Source organism: Xyrauchen texanus, chromosome 13 (assembly GCF_025860055.1).
Source record: "Xyrauchen texanus isolate HMW12.3.18 chromosome 13, RBS_HiC_50CHRs, whole genome shotgun sequence".
Lineage (NCBI taxonomy): Eukaryota > Metazoa > Chordata > Actinopteri > Cypriniformes > Catostomidae > Xyrauchen > Xyrauchen texanus.
Genome location: NC_068288.1, coordinates 10,780,895 through 10,787,020, shown reverse-complemented (window position 1 = coordinate 10,787,020; position 6,126 = coordinate 10,780,895).

The window sequence follows — 6,126 nt, the reverse complement described above, 5'->3', positions numbered from 1 at the left end:
CTAGAATTCTGACCCTCAAAGACCTGTTAGTCTGCCTTTAAAATGTCCACCTCCACTCCATTTATTATCCTAAATTAGATGCACCTGTTTGAGGTCGATAACTGCATAAAGACACCTGTCCACCCCATACAATCAGTAAGAATCCAACTACTAACATGGCCAAGACCAAAGAGCTGTCCAAAGACACTGGAGACAAAACTGTACACCTCCACAAGGCTGGAAAGGGCTACGGGGAAATTGCCAAGCAGCTTGGTGAAAAAAGGTCCACTGTTGGAGCAATCATTAGAAAATGGAAGAAGCTAAACATGACTGTCAATCTCCCTCGGACTGGGGCTCCATGCAAGATCTCACCTCGTGGGGTCTCAATGATCCTAAGAAAGGTGAGAAATCAGCCCAGAACTACACGGGAGGAGCTGGTCAATGACCTGAAAAGAGCTGGGACTACCGTTTCCAAGGTTACTGTTGGTAATACACTAAGACGTCATGGTTTGAAATCATGCATGGCACGGAAGGTTCCCCTGCTTAAACCAGCACATGTCAAGGCCCGTCTTAAGTTTGCCAATGACCATTTGGATGATCCAGAGGAGTCATGGGAGAAGGTCATGTGGTCAGATGAGACCAAAATAGAACTTTTTGGTCATAATTCCACTAACCGTGTTTGGAGGAAGAAGAATGATGAGTACCATCCCAAGAACACCATCCCTACTGTGAAGCATGGGGGTGGTAGCATCATGCTTTGGGGGTGTTTTTCTGCACATGGGACAGGGCGACTGCACTGTATTAAGGAGAGGATGACCGGGGCCATGTATTGCGAGATTTTGGGGAACAACCTCCTTCCCTCAGTTAGAGCATTGAAGATGGGTCGAGGGTGGGTCTTCCAACATGACAATGACCCGAAGCACACAGCCAGGATAACCAAGGAGTGGCTCTGTAAGAAGCATATCAAGGTTCTGGTGTGGCCTAGCCAGTCTACAGACCTAAACCCAATAGAGAATCTTTGGAGGGAGCTCAAACTCCGTGTTTCTCAGTCACAGCCCAGAAACCTGACTGATCTAGAGAAGATCTGTGTGGAGGAGTGGGCCAAAATCCCTCCTGCAGTGTGTGCAAACCTGGTGAAAAACTACAGGAAACGTTTGACCTCTGTAATTGCAAACAAAGGCTACTGTACCAAATATTAACATTGATATTCTCAGGTGTTCAAATACTTATTTGCAGCTGTATCATACAAATAAATAGTTAAAAAATCATACATTGTGATTTCTGGATTTTATTTTTTAGATTATGTCTCTCACAGTGGACATGCACCTACGATGACAATTTCAGACCCCTCCATGATTTCTAAGTGGGAGAACTTGCAAAATAGCAGGGTGTTCAAATACTTATTTTCCTCACTGTAGATAGATAGATAGATAGATAGATAGATAGATAGATAGATAGATAGATAGATGGGAAATATATACGGTGTGGGATTTACTATTATGTTATTAATTGTAATATTTATGCCAAATGTATAAAGGATTGGGGTTCACACTTTATGGCTGGTGCTTTGGGGGTCCCTGACTGCCAGGGGTCTCAAGCTGAGAGACCTGGAAGGGCCTGACACTCCCCAAAAAGTTTATAAGCGTATTTTATGTCCTTCCCTTTCAAGTATGTGTGTGTTTGGGCCTCACGGGACTATAATCCGTCCTTGGCCAAGTCTTACGCTAGTGCTCACAGGCATTATGTCAAAGGTGTTTTAAGTTCATGTCAAACCAGGTCTTTCACTATTGGCAGTTATAACTGAAAGAGTTTGTGGTTTAGGGGCACCTGGGGTAAGGAAGAACTGTACCGTACATGAATAATAAACCTCACCAGAACACTGGGCAGGGTACACTATTGGGCACATTCCCACAAGCCTCTTAAGTATTCCTGGCATAAAGGGGAATTCACCTCTTTGGAACCCATTCATGTTATTTTGGGGGATGCAGCAGCTTAACTGCTAATCATGAAAATGAATGCTGCATGAAAGGACTTGAGGAGTTTTGTTTATGTGATGCCTGTTTTATTTAGTTGCTCTGTTTGATTTGCTTTGAATAAAGGGATCGAGTCAGGCTCAGGACGAGTGTGTTTATTCCGGATTCTCGCATCTTAATATGAATTGAAGCCATGTTTTTCATGTAAACCTGAGTCATGTTTGATAAGACTGAAAACCATTTTTGTGTTCCATATAAATCTAGTCTTTTTCTTTATATTAGAGCTCCTCACGTTCAACTGCACATGCAAACACACACGTTGAGGGAAGGTTTTTTTAGGAAAACTCTCTGCTGCTTATCCTTTCTGAAGAATTCATATTCACATGGTCACTCATTACAAGTGGAACGCTACTTCACCGAAAAACCAACAAACACCATCAACAGCACGAGCAATGCCAGAAGACAAACACTAGTGCCAGTCCACTTATCTTCTGAAAGATGTGTAGCCGCTGTTGTTCTGAGGTACTTAGTAAAATTGTTGTGCCAGGGTTTTGGCGGCCATCAGCGCACGAGGTCCACTAATCCAGTACAATATCCACTTATTGTTTTAATTAATAGATCTTACAAATATACTAAATACATTGTTTTCTTTACACTTGCTATTGTATTTACAAAACCTCTCTCATGCCACACAAATCTACTTTATTATTATTTTAAAAACAACATATTTGATCTGTTAGTTAATCAAAATACAATTGTTCATTGTTAGTTCATAGTGTATTAACTAATATTAACAAATACAACTTTTGATTTTAAAAATGTATTACTAATTCATTACACTTCAAGTTAAATATTCCGAGCCTTTTTTTGTTGTAATCTTGATGATTACGTCTTACAGCTCATGGAAATCAAAAATCCAGTATCTCAAAATATTAGAATAAAGGATTTATAATACAGAAATGTCGACCTTCTGAAAAGTATGTTAATTTATGCACTCAATGCTTGGTCGGGGCTCCTTTTGCATGAATTACTGCATCAATGCGATGTGGCATGGAGGCAATCAGCCTGTGGCACTGCTGAGGTGTTGTGGAAGCCCAGGTTGCTTTGATAGCGACCTTCAGCTCATCTGTATTGTTGGGTCTGGTACTCTCATTTTCCTCTTGACAACACTCCAAAGATTCTCTATGGGGTTCAGGTCAGGTGAGTTGGCTGGCCAGTCAAGCACAGTAATACCATGGTCAGTAAACCAGTTACTAGTAGTTTTAGCACAGTGGGAAGGTACCAATTCTGACCCGTCGAGGCATGGACTCCACAAGACCTCTGAAGATTACCTGTTGTATCTGGCACCAAGACGTTAGCAGCAGATCCTTTAGTGCTGTAAGTTACGAGGTGGGGTCTCCATGAATTGGACTAATTGGTCCAACACATCCCAAAGATGCTCAATCGAATTGAGATCTGGGGAATTTGGAGGCCAAGTCAACACCTTGAACACTTTGTCATGTTCCTCAACCCATTCCTGAACCATTTTTGCAGTGTGGCAAGTAACATTATCCTGCCGAAAGAGGCCACTGCCATCAGGGAATACCGTTCCCATGAAGGGGTGAACGTGGTCTGCAACAATCTTTATGTAGGTGGTACGTACCAAAGTAACATCCACATGAATGTCAGGACCTAAAGTTTGCCAGCAGAACATTGCCCAGAGCATCGCACTGCCTCTGCCAGCCTAATAGTGAATTCCCATAGTGAATCCTGCTGCCATCTCTTTTCCCATGTCTCTTTACCACATGATCTAAAAGAAAACATTTATCCAGACCAGGTCACCTTCGTTCATTGCTCCATGGTCCAGTTCTGATGCTCACGTGCCCATTGTAGGCACTTTCAGTGGTGGACAGGGGTCAGCATTGGCACTCTGACCTGTCTGCGGCTCTGCAACGCCATACGCAGCAAGCTGCGATGCACTGTGTGTTCTGACCCCTTTCAATCATAGCCAGCATCAAGTTTTTCAGCAATTGGTGCTATAGTAGCTCTTCCGTGAGATCGGACCAGACGGGTTAGCCTTTGCTCCCTACATGCATCGATGAGCCTTGGGCGCCCATGACCCTGTCGCTGGTTCACCGGATGTCCTTCCTTGGGCCACTTTTGGTAGGTACTAACCACTGCATACCGGGAACACCCCACAAGACCTGCCGTCTTAGAGATACTCTGACCCAGTCTTTGAGCCATCACAATTTGGTCCTTGTCAAAGTTGCTCAGATCCTCGCTCCTGGCTCACTTGATAAGGTACTTAAGGCACTATTTGGGGTTCCTCAGATGCCACATTGAAACCTTCTGAAGATCCTCCATGCACCATTTCTGTTATCTGAGAAACCTACTCTTTGTTCCTACAAGAACTTTTAAAGTACTCTAGAAATTATCAACTGTTCCTTCAGTAACCCCATCATAATAAAATAAATCATTTCAAGATTCTTGAGAAATAGAATATATGAGGCACCTCTAAAGGTTGTCTAGAGGATCTCCAAAGGGTTCCACCATTGTGGCATCTGAGCAACCCTATATGGTGCTTTGAGAATCTGTACATTTTTTACAGTGATCGGGAAAGTAAGACATGACTAAAAAACACTTTATGTAAGCAACACAATAGCTGTAAGGATAAATATGATTTCTGCCAATGCGTTTCATACATACACAATTTTTTTCAAATTGTGGGCATGACATGTCTGTATTTTTTGCCTAAATAATAAGGCAGATACTATTTACACAATCACGCTAATGTATTTGGATTCCCAGAATGCACTGCGGCATGAATAAATAATGCAAATTGCAGTGTTACTGTCTGGTCTTATCTTTTTTTTTTTTTTTTTACTGTTTGCTGCTTTTATTTATGCAGTTGGTTGTTGTGTTTGTTGTCACTTTCAGTTATTTGACATTTGTCAATGATTCAAACTCATGTCTTTAATGAGATGTTTGATGATTGTCACCATCATTGTGATTTGCATGTAAAGTGAAGGATCATGCAAGTCTCCTTGATCAATTTGAATATGATAGAGGGACCAATTGTTGACCTTTGATCATCAACTGGCCATTTACCATCAAATTATATTTATTTTACATCTGACAAAAGACTAATTACTTTTATGGTTATGAATAAAATCAAATGATAATGTAAATAATTTAACTTTTCTATTCAGTCTGAAATGAGTAAGAATGAAGTTAAACTAAGAAAATCAAGTTTACTTAAAAATACATAACACTCATTTAACAAGTTCTATTGATTTAAATTTGAAATTGAACATTAAGTTGAGAAGATTATTTTTTTTAACAGATTACATGAGCCATACCATCATACACTTATGTATATCTTTTTTGCCTGTGACCTGAAGTAATGTGTGAATATGATTTTCCCCTCTTGAGAGATTACATAAAACTAGAACATAAAAATAAGGCATAGATATGTCTTGAAAGTGCAATTTTTCAGCATCATTTGAACCCCTAGAATTACACAATAAACAGATTTTTTTGTAAAAAAATTTAGTATTGTATACATTTTCTTTTACGAAGAAACCAGCCGTTCCGGAGCAATCATGCTACACTCCAAATCACTGAGATCACAATTTTTTCCCATTCTGATGGTTGATGTGAACATTAACTGAAGCTCCTGACCCATATTTGAATGATTTTACACACTGCAGTTACACGATTGGCTGACTGATTAATCACATGAATGACTGTTGGTGCAAGATGTGCTCTTTTGAGTATTTGTGTAACTGTTGATCTCCTGGGATTTTACACACATCAGTCTCTAGAATTTACTCAGAATGGTGCCAAAACATCCAGTGAGCGGCAGTTCTGCAGACGGAAACACCTTGTTGATGAGAGAGTTCAGCAGAGAAAGGTCAGATTGGTTAAAACCGACAAAGTCTATGGTAACTCAGATAACCACTCTGTACAATTGTGGCGAGAAGAATAGCATCTAAGAATGTTATTCTGAGATGCAGGTTAGCGCTGTTTTGGCGGTACGAGGGGAACCTACACAATATTAGGCAGGTGGTTTTAATGTTGTGGCTGATCAGTGTTGAGTCTCTCAATTAATATGAGGTAATTAAAAACTGCATGTACATTAATAATAAATGATTTGTAAAAATGTTTTGTTTTAAATTCTGCTGCGACATGTCAT